Source organism: Danaus plexippus, chromosome 23 (genome assembly GCF_018135715.1).
Source record: "Danaus plexippus chromosome 23, MEX_DaPlex, whole genome shotgun sequence".
NCBI lineage: Eukaryota > Metazoa > Arthropoda > Insecta > Lepidoptera > Nymphalidae > Danaus > Danaus plexippus.
The window spans coordinates 4,351,385-4,376,141 of NC_083551.1; the positions used below are offsets into that span (position 1 = coordinate 4,351,385).

At 27.6% G+C, this 24,757-nt stretch overlaps 1 protein-coding gene across 1 annotated transcript in view; it reads right to left on the reverse strand.

The window, feature by feature from the left end:
* LOC116774655 (beta-alanyl-bioamine nonribosomal peptide synthetase ebony) overlaps positions 1-14,743 on the reverse strand; it is a 29,559-nt gene extending 14,816 nt beyond the window's left edge. The window contains exon 1 of the mRNA XM_032667361.2: positions 14,620-14,743. The gene's annotated coding sequence lies outside the window, so the exon portion shown is untranslated. The remainder of the gene's footprint in view (positions 1-14,619) is intronic.
* Between the last annotated feature and the right edge of the window lie 10,014 nt (positions 14,744-24,757).

The window sequence follows — 24,757 nt, forward strand, 5'->3', positions numbered from 1 at the left end:
TTTTTGCGCTGAGGTTAAATTCAGTAAATCGCTGACTAAAACAAGATTATCAGGACGATGCGTTGATGAACTAAGACAGGTGCCTGTTTATTTACGTACATCTGGGTTAATATATGAGAAAAATATATATAACTTTATATTTTTTTAAAGTAAAATACAAATAAAAATAATGCGTGCATGTTAAATAATTAAACAAACATATATGAACGACCTAAAAGACATAAAGTATTGAGTATATGGGTCGTCCTGATTGTAAAACTTGCAATTATAATCGTATTGTTTTTCCGATTTTAGTTATGTGTATACATGTTAATTTATTTTCTTATATATAAAAGGATCTTTAAAAGTGTTTATTTTTGAGGATTATTGAATTTGTTCGTATCATAAAATTATATACGAAGCGTTGACTGCCTCTCATAAAATAACCTTCCTTAATACTATGTGAGAAGATTTGCGAAAGAAAAACTGTTACCGCTCCGTATATATTAAATCCTAAAGCTTTCTTCCTTCAATGACATTTAGCCTGGACTCATAGAGGCTTCTTGAACCGGTCGTGTACCTCGGATCCTTGAGGTTCGTAATTCGAGGGTACATTGACGCTGGCAGAGCCAATAGTAATGCCAATCATGCCAATGAGCCAATACATATTGTGCTGTATATATTGTGACGCAAACTTAAATAGGCTTAATGATTATTATTATTGTAATTTATAACTTATATTGTCATATTCTTTAACGCGTTCATTTTAAGAAAATGCAGCCAACGGCATAAAAAGCACGTAAAATTTTTTGAAAAAAAAACCATCATTTTTGAAATTATTTTCTATAATAACAATCGTAATATAAACAACATTTTTGTATTATATTATTATTATTCTTACATTGCTACAGTTATTTATTTTTTAATTTCACCTTCATAAAAATCGCTTCTATCACAACGAGCTTTTAAAATCGGAATAAAGAAAGCAGAATTGATGACTGAAAATTATAAATCGGTGTCAAAAAAAAAAAAAAAATTTGACATTATCTGAACCTCCGCATATATTTTTGTCATATTTAGAGACGAAACTTCTCAGCGCCATGTCCACTGTGCGGGTGCCAGCAGCCGGGTCCATCGTTGCAGGGAGAGCTTCAACAATACCATATAACATACCAAAAAGTTCCAGTTAAAATATGAAAAGAGTTCTTAGTTCATTGATAATATTATATAAATTATATTATTGCATATTAACTGGCACAAACGTTTTCACAAAGCTCTTTACATCCTTGTTGAATATTCATTCAAACGTTAATTGAATGGCGGAGCTGTAATTTGTTTTGTTTGTGTACAAGCTTATATTCAGGTTATTATTGTACAATAATAATTGTCTATTATGGTTTGTATTGAGTTAAATTCAATTGAGGTAAACGTGAGTATTGTTGACTACAAGTCCTTTTTTTTGTTCAATGACGGTAAACATTTGTCAAAGTATAGGATTAATCTAAGTATAAGTTCGTTTTGCTGACGCGATACTGAAAGTTTTATCTCATTCGAGTCATCTTATCATTAATGTACTATCTGTTTTGGGTGTAGTTTTCTTGATTATTGTAAAATTTCTTGTAATTAGTCGTGAATGTTGAAAGTAATTAATATTATTTATTCATGATTACTGTTAGTATCGAAGTATTTTTTTTCATTAAAACCTACATATTATAATATATAAATATATATATCTATATATATGTGCGTGAGCGTGTATTGTAAGCAATTAAAATCTTATATATAAACTCGTGAACAAAAGATACGGGCGATGTCAAAGTAATATATATGTATGTATAATATTCTTCACACGAGAATATGTTGTATTACTCTTTATTATTATTCTTCATATATAACATATGAATATATTACAGGGAATCATTTGCCAGTCAAATTTTACAGCCAAAGTAGAGTTATATATATTTAATTAATATACAAGACAAGAACGAGAGACAAACTGAAGGAAACGGCTATAATATATACATATATATATATATATACATATATATGTATATATATATATTCTTTATTTAAATTTAAATAATGAGCAATTTCTTAACTTTTTTTTTTGTCTATTTCTGCCTGTGACTCTATGTCTTGTGTCATATTATTCGAATTTGGAACATAATTAGACATTTGCGTTGTACTAACCGTGTCTTTATAGGTTTTATATCCTTGGGAGCTCAAAAATAAATCGTGACGAGGCACGGCTCTTGTTCAATAAATCACTGGCAGCATTAAATGCCATTAATTCTTTACGATATTTATTAATGATCGGTTCTTATTAACAGTCGATTAAAATTTGTCGTTATAAAGAATAACATTAATTTATTCCTGATACAAAATTTTAATATATAAGTATTTCATATAATTCCCGCCATTTGTAATTATTAAAATAATTCGTATTCTCGATATTAATCGCTTTTTTATTATTATCGGAAGCAAAATTAGGACTTATTAATTGTGTGTAATTTTATATTATATATTTTATGTTGATTTTATTTTATTGATATAGATTTATATAAAAATTCATAGCAATTTTGTTTGACTACCTGAAATTAGGAAAAGTTACTTGTGCTAACTTCATTCAAGTTGACGTAAATGTTAGAAAAAAAAGAGATCGTAAGACTTTATACACCTATTTATTTTAATTTCTTTTGTCTGTCAAATTTAAGCTCTAACAGACTATTTCTTAAAAAAAAAAAATCTGGTTTCATAAAAACAATCAGTCCGGTAACTCTGACGTTACAGTTGACATAACAGATAACGAAAATGATCGTTTAGAAATATTCTATGAAAAATATTTACTATATTACCTAATATTAATTGTCAATAGTCTGTGCATATGTTACGTACGCGCAGCATATTAAAAAATAAATTAACATCGCCGGGGAACCATCGTTGTACGGATAAAATATCATATAACTAGTGACACCGCTGACTCCGCGGAACGAACACCAAGCCGTGTGAACCAGGAGATTCCTGATACCACACAAGCAATGGAATGGGATTGCTATCCTAACATCGGGGCAATCATGTAGTCTTAGGTATAGGTTATAAGTTATAATATGTAATTCTTATTATAATATACATATAAGTAAGTTTCTTAGTCTTCCTGGAACCTCCGGTTGCCATCCTTTCATTTAATAGTCCAAGTCTCCATTGTCACACTACATACTATTGGTTTCCCGTCTCTCACTAATAAAATACTGTAAACGCTCCGTCCGTAGTGCGATTCAAACTTAGACTAAACAAATATTTTTATTTTTATAGTATTTGTCGCGTACGTAAAAAGGTTAACGGTCTCGACGGACAACCAACAAAATTTAATTATTTCATTTCTAACATTATCATAATGTTTGATTGCATTTCTTTTTTTATCAAAATATAATTATTTTATAAGTAACAAAACCTCCATTATTGACAGGATACTAAAATCCTCACACAGCGGTTGCCGGTTAGTGACCCGCTGTAAGCCGACTTCATCTTTACGTAATTATGTTAATTTCATCATTATTATTCATACTATATTTAAAATATTCCTTATATATGTTGAATATTCATATATTTGTTTGAACTGAACTTATTGTCTATATTTTTTCATTATTTATATTATTATACGTAATTGTTGTAACATACCGTAACTGGTAATCGTGTCACAGAGTTCGGACATTCGATTTAGGGTTCCGTTGGAGATGATGAAAACCAATACATATATTATATATATAATACATAGGATTATTATAACAAGAATTCATAAAAAAAGAATAATTAACCTAATTTAAAATTAATTTTGTACACGTAAAATATTATATATTGTTTGTTAGAACTACGTAACGTTAACGTTGTATTAAAGGTGTAGATATTAAAAAATACCGAAGCCTTTTTATTTCCATAATAATTATATTTATAATCTAGTTGTCGTAGAATAAAATAATGGAATAATATAAAAAGAAAAAGCTGACTGTCATTTGAAATTATAAACTAAACTTAGATTGAACTTTTAATTAGAAACACAAAATGCAATTATTTTGCTAACTGACTGCATTTTTATTATTTTATTACATATAAAAAGAGCAATATCAATTCTCTTTTATTAAAAAAGTACAATGGTATACATACAGATTCTTTACCTGTCATACAAACGATATATTTGTCAGGTTTATATATATTTTTCTAGAATAATCAGCCTAATCATTATATGTATTTGAATTAAATTACTCATAGATACTCGATATTTCTATTATAATAAAACATAAATTCTTGAGATGCATTTATAATAATCCTTTAAAAAAAAAAAACTTGACAGTTGCTTGTCAAACGTCAGACTGACTTTGATTGGTTATATACTAGCTAGCGAATATTTCACACTCTGTTTTCATAAAACAAGATCGCGATTACAGATTAGAAAAAAAAATGTCATCCGTCATGCTTTTGTAATTAATAAAACATTATAATTTCAATACAAAAGATGGCGTGCAATAACATATTTAGAGATTAAATCAAAACAAAATTATTTACACCTGGGAAAACATCGAAAATACTTATTCCCATGTCCGTGACCGGTAACAACTCATTTTATTCTGCGTGGCTTCAGATACGTGAGGTTGTGAAGAAATAATTGGCTGATAATAAAAATAACCGAATAAGTTTAAAATTAAATTAATTTACTTATTAAACTTAGGTTACTTTTATTATTCCTTTCTCTTTACCGCCTAATGGTTTTTTAGGACTGTTATACTTTAAGGTTGACAGAGAGAATGCTTTTAGCATTAAGCCCGAGTTTTATTCATATTTTGGACGGTACTATATCAAAACTAACGGACATTTTGATATCTTCGTGATCAGGATCGTTCATAGTGATTATAATTAAAACTAAGAAATGTAACTATAAGCGAATCCATTTAAAGTAAGTGTTATTTAAAAAACTTTATAATTTTTGCCTATTATATACATATATAAAAATATACGGAACTCTGAAACCTATCGCGGAGATAATATTTTTTATATGATACTTTATAGGCGAAGGCTGTATCAGTTAAATGAGCGTGTCGGTAAGTTTGATATCACGTAATTGATAAAATCAAAATTATTCGCTAATTTTTCAATTATAGATTTTTAAATCTATTCTATGACGTCTATCGTAATCGACCATTCTCGAAATTTATGACACCAAAAGTATTATATCATTTATTATTGAATTAATTAAAATTCGCAACGGCTTGCATGATAAACTTTACTAAACCAAAATATGAGGGAATTAGAATTGATAATTATTTCTATTTCAAATTATCTATGAAGAAACAAAGAATAAATTCTTTTGACATATTTGTATTGACACAGTTCACAGTTGACGTTAAAGAAGTAATTAATACGAGTCAATAGAGCTTCTCCAAACAGACTGTAATAAAAAAAGAAGATATAAATATTAAGTTATAAAAAAAATATACATATAATCGTATATCATTAATAATTATTAGAATTTTTCTAATCTACGATAGATTATTGGTTATATTTAATTTATCATAAACATACGGAAGCTAATTAAAATAGGACTTAAAATAACATCAAATACCAAATGTCACAGAGCTAACCTTGGCGGCAAGTTGAATGTGTTTCACGTTAAGCACATAACATCTCATGTTCTGGTACATTCTTGGCAGCTATTTATTTGTAACTAGTATTAACTCTATGAGATTTTAGAATTTACATCATCTAACAGTATGACAAGTAAATGAGATATGGATTTGATTCGTTTTAGTACTTTCAATATGTCGGAATATTTGAAGTGACAGTGCATTATGATGATTTACATAAAACGATTTTTGAAGTGAAACTTTTTATGCGACTTCCAACAAGGTTGCGTTAAATATTCAACGCTCCTGGAGGAATAAAAAGAGACCAGAGTGAGAGGGAATGCGTGGCAATTAATTGTGTAAGTTATATTAATAAAGTTTGTCTCAAAGAAAATTTCTACATCTTCCTGTTTTCATTCCAACATTACGAACTTTCACTTCTTCGGCGCGGAGGGATTCCACGCACGATAATTAATTTTATTATAATATATATATATATATAATAATATGAATATTGTTACGGCCATTTTGTTTTTAATTTCTTTTGCGGATATCAAAGTGTGTAGAACGTAAATAATAGTAGAAAGCTGTCAGTCGCTAAATGTATTTTTATTTGTTTTATATCTTAGATGATAGTTTTAATTTGAAATAAAGTTTTCCTTTTATCTTTCAATTAATATATTTAAGATGTATTTTATTACATAAATGTCGATTCGTACATTACACAAAGCGACCGCAGGATATTAAATATTCAATTATGCAATAATTATTGTAATTCGATTATAAACTTTTGTAATCTGTTTGTAATAAGTGAATTGTTTAATGAAATCAGTATGTTTACCCCAAGTTTGCATCGAACTAAATACGGAGCCTTAACAGTTTTTCATTCACAAATTGTAGTAGTAACGTCGGTTACTGAACGAAAGGCGGAAGACGCTTCCTATATAGTGTAATCATGCGAACTTGTGCTAACCTTATAAATTTTATATCGTTTTAACTTTCATTGGTAAAGAAATTGTTGGCGTCTTTTTTTGTGAAATTAAACAAAAATACCTCCATAATTATAATTATTTACTTGATTCGTATTTAAATTTCGTCATTAGTTGTCACCGAGATCCAATATCGTCACGTTATTATGATTCAATGACACGTAAAGAAATGAAAATCACTTTCGAAAAGAAAATCCTATTTAAGTAGCGAATTGAATTATCCAAATAACATAGTTCTGAAAATAAACACATCTAATGACCGTCCGAAACCCTCGTAGTTACATATTTCGCAAGAGCTCATTAAATTCATAAAACGCAGCGGCCGACCTTGTGTTACCCAACTCGCTGCAACCGCCTCAGTCATCATTGTTCACGTATGTAGCGAATGTCAAGTTTTAATTCAGAAGCTCAATGAATTTATATGTAGAATTTAAATTATAATTTTTTTTAAGTCCTAAAACAAAGTTCCATATTCTTATTATTATTAAAAATCTATCGTGACTTATTGCAGTTGCTTTTCAATTTATCTTATTCCCCTCTGACACGTAATGGTATATGGCTAAAAGGCTGTACTGAGCATGAAGGTCGTTTGCCTCGAATTAAATTCTCATAATTAAGTTTTTATATTAGAAATTTGGTAAAGTAAATTATTGATACTTTCTATTTGAAATATTTTCTATTTATTAAATATAAAAATTAATGGATTCGTCATCGGAGCTATTAAATCAATAATTTTGAATTACCTTAAAAGATTTTATATAGTCCTTTGATTGACGATAGTTAAAAAAAAATACTATTCTGAACGCAACTATCTAGTTTTCGTTATGATTTTGATTTTTGACAAATAGCTGAAGACGCGAGGTATTGAAAACTGAAGTCGCCTCTGTGCCGTAGTAATATCTAAAAAATATATATATATCTGTTTTAACAAACTAAATTTATATCGTAGAGTTTGATTAGTGATGAGTTATGTTAATTCAACATGAATCAAGTAATAATAAATAAATTTACGAAAATATAATATACCATCATATACGTAATGGTATTTAATATGCCATTTGTAACAAAATTGAGATTAATGACATTAAACAATGGAAGCATAATGTAGATAAAGTTTAAAAATAATTTGGCTCATTACAAAAAATACCAAGAAGGTTATAAAAGGAACAAAACATCTTCAAATCTGTGCCTTGGCTTGTCGGAAGTGAACGTATATCAAGGTCGAAGATTTGGGTCAGTAGCCGTGGATTCAATGAGTACCCTTCCCTATGCCCCTATAGTAAACGACTCCCCATTATCGTATAGTCGTATTGTTGTTTTTACTGTTTGTTTCATACTTGTCAAAATTTGGCGGTTTTCTGAACTGTCAAAATTAAATTCAAAGTCATCTATCAAAGTTGTCTAATTCGCGCACCGTGGTTATTTAATAGCTACAAACGTATAGTGAATGTCCTCGTGTTTAAATTCACTAACATTTGCAAACTATCCCATAGATAAGTACGCGAAATGTTTAATAATATAAACCTTGAGATGTTTCGTTGTCTGCAAAAACAACCAAAAGCCTATTTATTATATAATACCAAAAAAGAAAAACAAAACGCTTTTGACTGAACGCAGATAATAATATACATTTCTACAATCATAGATTATAAAATAAGAAATATACGATTCTATTCAGCTTTAATTAAATTTAAATTAATATAACGAAAATTATGTGTTTAGAAAAAAAGCAAATATTATTTAAACAGGCACTTTGTTTTAAGTTAAGTTCGCATGTCATATTAAATGGATCTGACAGTGAAAACGAAATTACTTTTTATTATAAAATTCCGCATCTGAAGTAGTTAAACTCGTTTGAATGGCAGGTGAAGGTAGGTCAGGTACAGTTCTTGTTCATGACGCATCTTGTTTATGGTATCCGTTATCACACGGTTTAATAACCTCGTGATAAACAAAATAAAATAAATTAATAATTCCAAAATAATCGATGATTATTATAATTTAAGCATAGATTCAATATTCATAGGCCGATTATACAAAAAAAATAAATACAATCGTTTACTAGAAATATTCCGATTTTGCGTTTTGTTTCACCACTGTTAAATAATAATTACAATGATTAATTTTTTAATAATAAAAAACGCAGTGTGTTTTTTTTTTTTAATTATACGACGACTGTATTCGACTTGTACGTGAGAATAACGGTCTTTGAATTGGAGTGACTACTTGAAATCAGTGAACCTCAAAAAAGATATAAACTAGAAGTCAATAGAAATAATGATCATTGTCGTGTCATTGGCCGAGTTACAAACTAGTTTTAAATAAGAATTTGTAGCTCATTCGTGATGTTTTAAAATGTAATTATTCTTTTCCGTCTGACAAATGACGACAATAACCGCAAATATTTACGCTTTTTATGTATTAAAAATGCATTTGTGTGGGCTTGTAAGCATTTAATCTCAGGGCCGAAAGGCCGTAATATCAAACTGAGAACGGAAAATATTATGTAAATTTAAAATAATTTTACTAAATGTATAAACCCGCCTTAACGATTTTTTAATCAGCGTTTCACGTCAATATCAATGTTTTAAATATTACGTCAAAAAACGTTATAATGTTTTTTTCTTAATAAATTCTATTATTATTGATTTTCATAAAAAAAGCTTTTCCCAACAGTCGCCTTCAGTATCCTGACCACAACACTGGCACATCCGAGTTTTTTATTCATAAATCATCGCACATATAAATACCAATGTAGCTAAGGAAAAACTTGAAACTTTAAGTTTGAAGTTTGACATACAAACTAGTGGTTTACTGGTGGTTCAATATTTCGAAACACATCGAAACTATCCATAATAAGTTAACAAAGAAAACTCATATAAAACAAAGTTTTCTTTGGTATTATTAACATTCAATTAGAAAAATAAGATACAATCCCATTATCGGATATGTAATCACAGATTATATAATCAAAATTTGAATTTACCGCAGCTTTTAATTCAATATACAAATTAAAAAAAAATACATTAATAAAAAAAGTAACAGTTGTAAATATAATTAAAATTACTACATTATAATTTGCTCTTATTAATTTAATCTTCATATGACAAAAGAATTATAACATGGCGCACAATATAAGTGTCAATGTCATAATACAGATAAGAAATTCATGGTGGACATATCCTTCGAGCGAGGCGGAAGGGATAGGCGTAGAAGTGTTTCCGAATTATATTTTCATTCTTCCGCATACACATAGAATTCTAAGTACATTATAATAAATAATATTTACTTTACCATATATATGTTTTAATAAATATTATCCTGGATTAAATTTGACAATGTCAGTATTAAATTTATTTGAAGTTTTATAACACATTATCTATGAACTAAATTATTGATTGCATTCAAGTTATAATTATAATATTATCGTTAAAAATATATTACAACGTAGTTCAACTTGAGTACATAATTCTATGAATAAACCTCTTAAAATTTGCACCATTAGAAGGTTGCGAGTTTCTATTTTGGAAATGGCTATTAATTCTATTTTTAGTAGTCACAAAAATAGTTTCAATATCAACATGATTTCGGATTAATCAATTAAATTTTTTAATCTATATTAAAATTTAAGACTTTCAAAATTATTTTATGATCAATTCTTACAAATAATATTATTTATAAGAAACTAAATGAATAACGATTTTAATATAAAATGCATTCAATTAATCGAAAAGGCTCTAACAATGAAGACCTTTGCATTTCCTGTATTAAATAGTAATCGTTATATCACGATTGTAATAATATTAATATTACTTAAATTATAGAAATACGTCACAATAAAAAATTTCCTTGCATCCACAGGAACTAATTTAAATACTTTAAAATACACCTTGAGTTAAAAATATTACGATATATAATTTATATGACAGATATTAGTTTATGGATTATAAAAATGATGTAAGGAAAAAAATATAGTTGTCAGTTTTAAATGGCGGGGTCAAGTGACAATTGATCTTCTCGATATTTCGAACATCGTTTATTGAAAAAATTGTAAGACATCACGTAGTGATGTAGTTTAGTGTGTAGAGTATAATTCAATGCTCGCAATGAAATAATATTCTTATTTAGTTACATTATTGTAATAAAAAAATCATTGATGTATTAAACCTCTTTTGTTAAAAAAAAAAAATACATATTCAAACGATTTTAGAATTTCGATTATCTTAATTTTTTTTCTGTTCCATTAAAAGCGTTCGTACTATGGAATCAAGTTCGTGTATTATGCCACTGATATTATGCTACTGCCAAATTATTTAAAATAAGACATGAAGCTAAATAACTTATCTATACTTCCTACTAAAATATATATTTTGTTTTAAAAACGAATTCAACTTTCTTCTGTTTCAATGAAACAAATACATAATAAATTTGTTCTTGACAAATTCTATTCGTCCTGAATCTCAATTGCCATTAGTTATAATGATAAAAACGGGCAATCTAAATCGAAAATTACTTAAATACTAACACGCAGCCTTCGACAAACATACCCAAACCATACAATTACATCCCGTCACTTGGCAAACATTTTAAACCTATAATAAAAATTAAAGTTCTTCATCACAGACCGTTTATTATTTAATATAAATGTTCTTTAAACTATATAATAAAAAATATTTAATACAAATTCAGCGAACTGTTAAAAAGTATTGCTATAATTGTGCAACAGATTATTGACATTTTTTTTTGCGTGACATAGACAATATTTTTTTTTAATTCGTAAGTGACACGAGGTTAAAGTTGGAATGACCTCAACTATCAACAAACAATGTTTTAACAGAACGCAGAGCAAAACTTATGTAACGGAATAAATTATAATATTAATATGAATGTTAAATTTGTATAACACTAGTTATTGACTATATTAATGTATGTTTTTAAATGATCATTCCATCTCTTTTATAATTTTGATCGATTTTAATGTACTTTTTTTTACATTATCTGTCAAATGTAATTAACAGAATGTTTGAAAACGATATTTTCGCGTATTAATTTCTTTGAGATTTTTTTTTATTTTTATTGTATTATGGTAAACATAGAGCGTAATAAACTGATATTAAACAAACGAAAACTAACATTACTGAATTCAAAGGATTCAATTTATATACTTGACAGATAAAAAAAAAAAACATTACATTGAGTAAAGCTTTTGATTGTTCCAACACTTTGTAGTATCTGTGTTTGTACGATGATATTAAGTGTAAAAAAAAATATGTGATAATAAGAAGTGAATATAATAAAAAATAATTTTTTTATTTATTATCATAAATATATATCATAAGTAACCTACGAATATTTTGAATAAAATTACATCGATACACTATTATAATATCCCAATTCCATTATAAATAACTTAAGTATGCTTTCAGTGATGTTTTTTTGTTATAAAATATTTAAGTATCAAGCACTATTTACGCGTTTTAAAGCGCTTCATTTGCTCGTTTATATATAGTAACAAAAAGTTATTTAATAATGTTGTGCGGGCGTCATAAGTTTTATGTCACAGTCGCTTGAAACTGAATCTATGAATAAATGATTCATGATAAGGAAAATTTCATTGCAATTGTCGTTTGTAAGCAAAAAGGGTTCTAAATTGTGATTATCGTATGGGATTTCCGAACGTACATATGTATTTACAATAAATCGATTTTTTTTTCTATATATTTTAATATTTACCTCGTTAATGTTATTACACTGAACGATTATTTTTTTTCCTTTCGTTTTTTTACATTCTATAAAGTAATTCCTGATACATGTTAGAGGAATTTTGATAAAAAAATGATTTAAATACATTTTTGTGTAATTGAATTTTAATAATATATATATATATTTATAATAGTTGTATAGAACCTTCAATCCGGCGTGGTCAGGCATCAAACCAGCGACCCGTGTTAATTGTGTCCCGACCTCGTGGCCGTTGCTTTTTTGTGGATTTTTTTTTAAACAATAGACATTACAGCTCCCTGTTTATTTATGTAATAAAATATTACGAGACTTTAAGAATGTTTTTATTATAAACACATTTAAAATGCAATTATAGTATATAATATTTTATCGTCTATAAAGATGTTTTTCTATATTTAATCGATATATTTTTTTTAAATTATATAAAAATATAGTGAAGTATATTTACTAGCTACTTTAATTATTTGTATTTTTTTTTATTATTTCTGAACTTGTTAATAATGCTTTTATAAATTTAAATATATTTTTTATTTGAAAATAAATCCTTATTTTGCAAGCGCGTTAGAAAAAGATAAATTGATTTTCAGAGAAAGGGTTGCTAGAATACTAAAGTAGATATTGTCTGTTGCCATTATAAAAAAAAAATTAGGTCAGAGTATTTATTGACTTTTAAAAATGTAAGTATATATAAATTTAAACCTATCAAAAGATTTAGTAGGTTTAATTTTTTTAGCTAACTTAGTCTTCTATAAATTTAGGAGGAAGACATATTTTTTTTATATCATATAATTATGTTTGTTGGATTAATTCCTTTTCAAGACATTTCAAGACCTAATTCTTTTAAAAAATTATTATTTTTTATATATACAAATATAATGTCGTATAGTGTATATGTGTACGCTATACATAATTTATTATCTTTTATGAAGCCGAGAGAACATCGAGATTCTTTATGGAGAGCTCTCGAGAATCCGCTGATTCGACTCAACGGAAAATATGGAGAACTACTCTCATACTGATTGCTTTTAAACTGACGTATAAATTTTATTATATAACGTAAAAATATTTAATTTTTGTCACAATATGACATGAATTTATTTATATATATATATTATAAAATAAAATTACAAAGTAATTGATATTAATAAAATAGTAAGTAAAAATAATAATTTTAAATTAATTATTTTCATGGTCTCTAACGGGCCTGTTTAAAATTAATAATAATGGCATTCAATGGTAAATTTTTTTTTCAAATGTACATATATTTTCTCTTAATATTAAATTAAGGCAAAGGCACAAAACAATGCGGATATAAAATTTAATTTGAATTTATAACTTTAGTAATCTCTGAAACTACGTGTCGGTAATTTAAATTACTAAAAACTTCACAAAACTAAATATTATTTATTAAAAGCAATCACGATTCACAAACTGTTAAATAATGAAGAACTTTCAACAATAATTTTGAATATTTTACTTTTGCTAGGCTCAGAAACTTGCTGAGAATTTGCAGAAAATATATATTCATTCATTCATTCATAATTAACATTTCACTGTTTTATATATAAAAATATATTATGTTATAGTGTTTAAATATATGCTATTATCGATATTTAATACTTTTTACAATAATTTTTTTGCCATCCAACCTTTTTAGTTAAAATTTAAAATAATATTTCGTACATTTTTTATATTATTTCATGTTCACTGTTAATATTAATAACAATATTTTCGAAATATTATATCGAATACTTTTATTGATATCTGATATGAAATCAATATACTTTTAAAAAATTCATACAATATAACCTTTTTGGTCAAAATACAATGTTGTTCTTTTTTTAAACGTATTTTTTTTCGTAATCATTTAATTTGCAGTCGCTGTTAACTAAAGTTACTGGATCTATAAAATGATATGATAATAAAATATATTTTTAAATCTTTCAACCTTAAACATAGTTGAGAGCCACTTTAAAATACTTTCGTTTATTAAAAAATAATAAGGAAATCATATAATTATTACAATATGTCCTTATGATGTTAAAATACAAACATAACAGTTACAACGTAATCATTCCTCGTCACTTTTCCATTTTGGTAAAAATTTATGTTGAAAAATAATTAATGTTTATTTTATTTTATAATGCCAAATAAATAAAAATATTTTTTAGACCCAATTCAAGATCAATTGGAAGAATTGAATTCTATAATCGATAAAAAAAATGAAAACCGAAAAACGAGATCCTATTAAAAAAAAAAGCAAAATTCAAAATTAGAACAAACAAGATGCTTACCGAATGTAATCAAATTATCACAGTAACAAATCGATCACAATCACTTTCCCGTTGCAAGTCGTTGCAGCCAAGGTATAGTACGAGAACTGACCGTTATTCAACACCCGTACATTTATATAGCCGTTGTCTGATGACAGAACATTCACAGATCCTCTCTGGCCTTTATATATATATTTTACTATTAATTAGATCAAAATTATATTAATTTTATTTCAGCGCATTGAAAATGATTCAACACTGGCAGAATAGAAAAAGGTGTATGGTTTTTTTTTTTTTTTTTCTCTTGACAGCCGATGACATTTTTATTATAAAGCATCTTATAAAATTTATACAAGAAGAAACATTCATACTAAAATATTTACAATATATATTAGGTACATATCTTATAAGCTATATAGAAAAAATATATATGCGTAGATAAAAATAGCCTTCGAGTCAGGAATAAGATTGCTATAAATAGCCAATTCTATTTATAGTCTATTTTATAATAGAAATATAAAAAAATATATATACAAATTTAACTAATTGCAGGAAATTGCAGCCTGTAGTAGTTTGTTATGAGATTTTATCTTATTTTTTTTAAAAGATATTCACGTTACACAATCGGATGCAAATATTATAAAAAAAATTAAATTCATAGCAATAGAAGGCTGCGATCATTCAATGGAAAAACTTAAATTACAATAGTGATATTAACAACTGTTTTTATATTATTAAGTTTTAAGCGACGTCTTTATATTTTCATTAGAAAGGAAAACTTAATTTTTTAGTTTTTTAAAATGGCGGCTATTGCAAATCAGTTTGTTGCATGATATATATAACTTACATATACTTATCTTTTACTATTTAAATTTGTTATAGTATATAGAATGTTCTAGTACCATACGACTACGTAAAATACTGTAGAGTGTTAAATTATCCAATAATTAATGTCACACAAACATACGGATCACATTAGTGAAGACTCAAAAGAAAATTTTACATGTATATTGAAAGTAAAAAAGTAACTAAAATTCTAATCACGACTGATAGATGTAAGCTTAGTGTTTATCAAGGATTCTCTGGTTCCATCTGAATAGCAATCCACTTGAATACTTTACATGAATAAAAAAAAAACAACATATACAACCTTCTTTAACAACGTATAACGAGAAAAATAAAATCACAGGACCTATCACTTCATCCATTATACTCGTAAATATTTCTACATATATATTATATATCTCAGTTTATAAAAAACATTAAATAAGTGCTTTCCTTAAATTGTGTTCAAGTTTATAATCTGTGGAGTTAATTTACTTTTAACTGATCAAAATCTAATATTATTTTCATTCAGTATGACAAACTTCTTATTTCTTACTCTATATATTTTATTATCTGTGGTCCATTAAACAGATGTCATACGTAAATGATTTCGTTAGTCAATATTATTAAGTAGTATATGTTTTTCATTAAAATAATCTTAAACTAATAATAATAACAAACATTATTACGAATGATCTCATTTCTAATATTATCTGTATTTAGTAAGTAAGTAAAACACACTACATACGGACAGTTTTAAGTATTTCATTCATAAATCTTAACGTGGGTTATTCAATGAGAGACGAGAGACGCTCCGTGTGTAGTCAGTAGTGTGATGCAAATCTGGCTTAAACTTTTGTAAAAAAAAATGCCATGAAGACATCTCAATAGAAAGAAAAAGAAGTTTTAAATCGAAAAAGGTATTGTTTTGGATTTAAAACTTTAGTTTTATATATGTTACTGTAATAAATTAACAAAACAACCGTATATTCAATAGGTTACGGGTTTAAATAATTTTTATCCTGTGTTTTCCATTTATTATATATTTTTCTTAAACATTATAACACAGCAGTAAACGAGAATATTTCTTAAATATAATTAAATTCCGTAAATACATTTTATAATACAGACACATCGGTTGAACATTAAATCGTAATTTTTAAAGTTAGAATTATATAAAAACTTCATCGCCGATTGTTAAACGAGTTAAATGTTAATGAAAAATTAAATTTTCAAGCAAACATTGTGTTTATGAGAATCAAATTAACACAAACACAGGGTGCACTATTAATATCACCTTATCATTTTTTAATTTCCATAAAACATTATTAGTATAGTTCTTAACGCGAAACGTTATCAATGTTTCAATGTAATTATTTCATACTAGTTTTTGCACGCGACTTCGTCCCCTTGACCTTAGGAATTGGATTCAGAAGGAAATATATAACGTGTGTTAAAACTATATATATATTTATATATGTGTGTGTGTGGTTCAACTATCAGCGATATGCTTAGTAGGTGTCACGGGATTTCATACAAATACTAGTGTAATGCCGTGGTCCAGGGGAATAACAATTTCAGCCTACATTCTATTCTCTCGTCTGAGCTGCATCACTGTAAAGCTTCATCAAAATCGTCAAAGTATTTTGTTAGAACGAGCAACATACAGCCATAGCTCCTCACAAACTTTCCCGTTTAAACTCAGTGGGGTTTATCTGACATGTAATTCATTCTCCTTGTATGTAATTATCCTCCTTAAAGTTAATGTTAGTTACTAATAAAATATATCTACTCCACTTTCTGCCCGCGAATATGTCTGTATGTACTTCAGAATTCAGTTTAAACACAGTCACCTTTAACATAAAAAAAGAGAAAAATATCACACTGTCATATATACAAGACTTTAAAAGAATTCATACAATATAAAACTGTATTTTTACTACGTGTTCTCTCGAAACACTACGTAAGAAAAGTATGCAGTTTTTCATTGATGACATCACGTGTTCCGGCCAAAACTACACAGTATTTCAATATGCATTGGAGACGAAACATCTCATCATTCCATGTATTCACCGTGCGGGTAGAGGCTCCATCGCGGTGAAGGGAGAGGAGCTTCAACAGTGCCTGGGACTTGCGACCCAGGTGTCAGTTTAAGGGGGCCATATTTATCTATTTATTGTATAGTAAGGTTTGATTAAATTATGTAGTTTTTGAGTTACATATTAAAAAACAACAAACATACGTTCTTTACCGTTAACATTATCATTATACTTAAGGAGAGTTCGTTAACAATTTATTCAGTACATTAATTTTAAACATTCAATAGGCATGCTTCACAGTAATGAATAATTTAAGTCACAATGAACACTCATTGTAACAGATTTCATCACGACTAAACCAAGTAAAGATATTTACATGAAAATTTAATTAGTAAGGATTAATAATTACATTATTAGTCGGTAAACTAATTAAACTGTTCTTAGTCCGAGTTTATATTGTCCAACTAAATACTAACACTATCGAGTTTCAATTCAAATATCTTTTAACATGATATTATTATAATTATTTTTCCTTTCATAAAACTGGTAATGTCTCTGTAGAGTTTGACCGAGTAAATTTACGGTAAAAATACCATAAACTTAACGATAGGAATTAATGATGCTTAGTATGTGTAAACTTGTAACACTACATACGGAGCGTTAGCAGTTTTTTATTCATAAATCTCTTCACATAATACTATTAACGTAGGCTATGGAATGAAAAACGAAAACGTTCCGTGTGTAGTGTGACAAACTTCTAAGTACAAAGGGATCTTCATAACTCTGTATTTCAAAATTGTATCACAAAATTTTTACCTACCATAAAATCTAAGAGAAGTCAATAATAATATACGTACAAGATATACATACTTCCAGGATGGCTGTTAAAATTAAATTTTATGTCTATCGGTTATGTAAGTTTTATATAATTAAAAAAAAAGATCGCCATCCAAAAAAAAGTACTTTCTAGAAAAAACAAAACTAAAATATCGTTCTTATTCTAAATAGTTGAAATCTCAAATGAATCTGTATCTATTTTAGAAGGATTGTGCCTTAGATAGATAAATAAATTTAATAGATAAAACTTAAATTGTTATGTAATAACCTGCAGCCGTCGCACCGGAACCAACAATAATATTATAAAACAAAAATTCTTTACAATTTCCGTAATACAGCATCGACAAATCAAGGACACTTGCACACACCAAACTGCCAAAAATTAATAAAACCTTCTTTGTATATAACACACACAAATAAACACAATATGAATTGGACACACCCACATGCAAATGTCATTATATATTCATATTGCATACTTACATAATGCTAAATAATTAATAAAAATGGTTATGAATTCCAATTCAGATCTTTGCAATTTACAGTATTAAATATAAATTAGAACCAAAAATTCGTTAAAATTAAAAAAAATAAAAATAAAACAACTGTCACTGTGATTCTCTTATTTATAAAACAAATATAGCTGTCTTGATCTCTTTAGTTGAATAAAAACATCACATAACAAAGTTCTTCGTTACAAACTGACAGATAATATAATTCTACATTTAATATAAAGATTGTATCAATAGAAAATTGTTAATACTAAAACGTGTGAGGATTTATGAATGCAAACTATTAACGCTCCGCATATGGTGTGGTGTGTTGCTATATAAAAAAAATATGTACATTCACAAAGACAACCCTTCCATACGAACTCAATAAAACCTAAAGTAAAACTGCATAATATTCTCCAAAAATATCATTTAACAAATATAAAAAAAAAATATATAATAATTTGTTTATTTCAGACAATTTACAGTCCATTTCTTAGTTACAAAAAAAGGAACCCTTACTTAATGTTAGTATAATAAATAATGATAATAAGACAAAAAAATTAACATATAAAAGAAAAATTTAAGAAGATCTTAAGAAAAAATATCTTATTTAAAACTATGCATGTGATATATCTTAGGTGTGGTCATTGTGTTAAACTGACCCGGGATAGGTACACATGATCGACGTTAAGTAAAAATATTAATTCATTTTCCGTTTATAGTTTAAAAGTAATTGTGTGGTATTAACTTGTTGCGTACGTAAAGTAAGGTCAGTAGGAAATAATAGTAAATCATATAACCAATTATTTAAAAATCTGTAATTTAATTATTTGTGTTCATATAAAATATAAGACATTCGTCTCCGTTAGTCGATATTTTCAGGTTAGTACGCATTAACCTAACTTAATATGAGAACACTGTGATTCATAAATAGTTTAAATCTAACTAATATTTATTAAACATATGTTATATTTTATCTTACTTTTAAAGTAAGGATATACAAAAGATAATAAATTGTGAAGAAACAGCCAAATTCTGATGATATAATCTGTGTACTTTAACAATTCGGGAACTTTATCCGTATCGCTAATGTCTTTATAAAAGTTTTTTCTTTCAGTGTTTTAATGTACTAAATCCTTAACAAAAGCTTACAACGCCACACTACACACGGAGCGTCTCTCGTATCTCATCCAATAACTTACGCTATAATGTGTTGAGATTGATGAGTGAAATACTTTAAACGCTCCGTATGCAGTGTGATGGAAACTCGTATTAAGGATACTGGACTTATAATGATCTTAATTCTCATCACACGTTAAAACAATCTGAAAAATTATGATATATAATTGATCTTATTTATTATTTAATTCCCAACTCCACGTCGTAGTTATAAACGACACTAAATAGTTAAATAGTGGTAATTATTACATAATGTCAAGTTAAATGTATTAAAGTTTAACTTTTAATTATATTTTATATGTAATATTTTTTTTACATGCAAATTATTGTTTGATATACATAATAAATTACTAAAAAAATACATTGAAGTTTTTATCATTTGCGGTTGAGAAAGCCGCGGATCTGAAACGGTCGGAGCTTAGATACGGGAAAATTTATCAAAAATAAGTACGCAGTTTACACGATGCACTACACACTTTATACTACACACTATACAGTATGCAGTTTACACTATATAATATACATTATATGCTATATGGAATGCTGAGAGGTTTCCTCTCAGTATATTATAGAGTCAAAGTAGGTTTGTGAATGAAAAACTTAAAAATATCACTAAAAAGTTAATCGATGAAAAATTTTTCGCAAAATATATGTATGCTATGCATTTGGATGGTAGAGCCTAGCTGTGCTCAAATTATCTCAAACATGGGCTGGCTCTACCGGGGAAGTGTCACCCTCTCGCAGAAGATCCGTTAAAGTAGCCTTTAATGGCTGCTTTTCGTCCGATGAATGAGAGCGCCCGTTGCCCTTTCCCTTTCCCTTTTCCCAACCTTTCCTTTCCCTTTTCCCCAATCAAGGCTGGCAACAAATCCCCAAAACTATAATGCCGATTTCATGGGCCATTGTAACTACCTTCATCAGATAGGCCGTCTGTTCGTTTACTCCCTTTAGCATAAAAAAAATGTTTGAAGCTAGGAGAATAATTCAATAAGGATCTTCTCGTAGCTCAAAATAGATCAAAATTAGAATTATCTAAATAAATACGTTCACATAAAACCAAATGACATTGAAAATACGTTTCTGAAATATTTTTTTGATATATTTATTACTCTTATTAAGATCTATAAATAGAATGCTATAAATAGTGTCGAGAACCTTGGAACCGTATAGTAAGTATATTTTCAAAAATATATTTACTTAATTATTTGCAAGGAAAGTTTAATTTGAATTTTTAAATTCAATGCCGACTTGATCGCTGACATTGAATCAAAATAAACACGAGTATCTCGAAAGAATCTACAGATATGTAAATAATATTAAAAAAATAACTAATTGTTTAAGTTTCAAACTATAAATCAATGGTTCTTATTAAAAAGAGGTGAAACTTCTCAGCATTCCATGGATTCACCGTGCTGGTGCCAGCAGCCGGGTCCATCGTTGCAGGGAGATGAGCTTCAACAGTGCCTGGGACTAGCGTAAGGTGTAGCTTTAAGGCCATATTATATATTCTGTGATATTTTCACTGTAATAACTTTTATAATTGTTAAGTATTACGTTAATACTTACATACCACTATGGATTACTATTAACCTCACACTACACACGGGACGTTAACAGTTTGCACTCATAAATCACAGTAAAGAATTAACGTAGGTATTGTATGAGGAACGAAAGGCCATGGAAACTTGGAGTATGCATCCTGATGCAATATTATGTAATTTTTTTTAAATATATGGAGCCAGTTTTTTTATTCTCTTTGATTTTATTGATTTTATTAACAATACGCATAATTTATTATAATTATTGATTCGTTTTAGTCTTGTATTTAATGCTATTTCAATTTAGGTTAAATCATGTTTATAGTCTCATTTTTAAAGTCCCTGTCTGGCAATAACGCTCCTGGAAACCGAAAAATTTTTTTACCATGAAACGGAAAGTCTGCACGTTTTCATTTACTTTCGTTTTCGTATTGCGTGTTACTAAAAAAAATCCTTCGAGATCGGTGAAATAAATAGTTTATTGCCATTTTGGAGGATAAATATGGTAATTTTTACCAAATTTAAATTACTAATACAGGGTGTCCGCTGGCAGATTTAAAAAACAAAAATATAAAGAAAGATAGAGTTATTTAGGTATTTGTCATCATACAAAATAAAATACTCCACTCAAAAACCTTTCTTCTCGTTGCAATTTTTTTTTCATGTTGCCGAAAACTCTTGCGAATCTAGACATTAGTCGTTTTATTCTCTAACCCGATGTGCCACTCCTATTGAATTGAGATAAACGAAATTTTACATACAATAAATCAAACGTCCCACACACGATTTAGACAAATTATAGGACTTCATCTCAATGGAAAAAAAATGCAGAGTTATTTAAAACTCCTTAATTTTATCATTGATCCCTCGTTGATCCATTGACTCCTTATCGGCCTTCACGTCCTTACCTTATCAAATTTACGCTATCAAGGAACTACTGAACACAAGAATCATGTTTTCCTTATCTACAAAATATGTGACATATATAAGGATATTTTTACTTTTATCTTCAAATTATTAAACTACGTATATTATGGGAAAAGTATACAGAGTATAATTAAAGAATAGTTATTTATGGAGAAAACATTCCAACGAAATTGATTACTCAAGTATATTTTTATATTATCACCTTTAATTCCATAAATAATCTACTATCGCCTGGATTTTTGGAAGAGCTAATTACGTTTGGTGACAGCGAAGGATGCAGAAAAATAAGTTTTACGTATAAAACTATATTCAATTAACAATCAAGACTTATATCTAACTACTTAAGAGGTATCTTTAAGTCAACGGTGGACTCCAGACTGAGGATATGTTGACACCTATTCTGAATTCCCACCGATGGCTCAGAGTCAGCATTTGGTACTTCGCACCATTTTTGTACTATAAACTTATCCCCCGGTTACGATTGCGTAACAAATTAATTTTAATTGATATAATTAATAAAAACAACTGAATTAAACAGAATTACGGAGCGTGCATAACATAATGTTACTCGCAACTATATCATGTTATATATGAAAGTTAATATTTTTTATACAAAAAACGACGTATTTTTTTTTTAATGTATCCGAAGTTTCCTTCAGTTTAATAAAACAAAATAAATGTTTATAAAAAGTTTCCATCGTCGCACAACATAAGAAGCGTTTCCTTATTCTTATTAAATAAAATAACATTATTATATAAGGTTTTGTGGATAAAAAACTTTAAGTTCAATATTTAGTGCGAGGAAATATGTTCGTGGTAAGCTTACTACGCTATTTGTCATAAAAGATACATTTACAATAGTTTCAATGATTAATTTCTAATAATAATGTGATATCAACAAAAATATTATTTTTTTTTATTACGTATTAATATTTTTTTAATTAAAATATATGAATTGACACGTCATGTCAGTACAGTTTATATTATTGTAATAGAAATTTACGATAATATTAAGAATACCAACCATAGATATATTAATGTATTGTTTAAAACTCACTATTTAGTCATAAAACTTACGTATACAAAATTATATATTTACCTCGTTGATGAAAAATCATTTACCTCGATTTTTTGTTTTTAAGTCCTTCCATTCACACACATGGGACAAAGATTATATCAAAAATATTTTTTTCAGTGAAATGCATAGACATATTTTTATATATTTTTTCCTCTTCGTACATTAAATATAACCACTGTGGGATGTAGAGGTAATTGAACCCCGTTCGCCATATGTGTGTAGTGAAAATATTACGATGGGGAACTCCCAGACGACTTGAAGATGTGTCATAGCCAACAACTTGCATGAATGCTTTTGTGATGATTCGTTTATAATGTGCCCTATCTTGTAATGTATTAAGTTTGTCAGGGGAAATACTGGGATTGTCCTTATAAATAGGGACTCTTTGGTTTCCCAGTGCCCTTTAGAATATTTCTGTTATTACAGTAACTTTTTTTACGATATGGCTTCATTCGCAATTTCAGTATGCTAATGTCAACTTTTTTATTTGTTTGGTTAATCTTGATTGCCGTACAATAAATAACATTATAATAATTAAGATGGCGCCAAACTATATTCATCAATGGAGATTTCAAACGTCAATTACAAATGACATTTCAACTTTCACATTAACTTCGTTGTATTGATCACTATATTTAAAAGGACATTGGCATAATATTCCACGATTCCAGTATGAATGAAATCATAGCTTAAAATTAAAAAAATATATAATTTTTTTTTAAATTATTATAAGATCCATTGTTCAAATGGCATTATTTTTTTTTCATGGTTCCCTATCACGTGTGGGGTACACCATGAAAAAAAAGAATAAACATTGCTTACGGTTAATATTTATACAAAAAAAAAACATTAATATATATAATGCTGGAATTATATTTTTAATTATATATGTTGTTATCGTCTGTCGATTTTTAGAAGTTGACTCAACTTTATATCGTCACATGTACAATGACTTACGTTAATACTAAAAGCAAGCATACTTTTTACATAATTTATCGAATTAAAACATCGACTCGATAAAAAAAAAAAACAAAAATACATCCGTGCAAATTAAGATACACATAGTTTTTTTATATGGATGTAGTAAAAAAATTATTTCAATGCATTTATATGTAGGAAGGACTAGACACAGTTAGTTAGTTAATGAGTAATCACCTAACTTACTTCCTGAACCACTCCTAAACAAACTTCAAATGAACAAATGAATGAAAGTCCGAGCGAATAAGGCCGAATAAAGGAGCT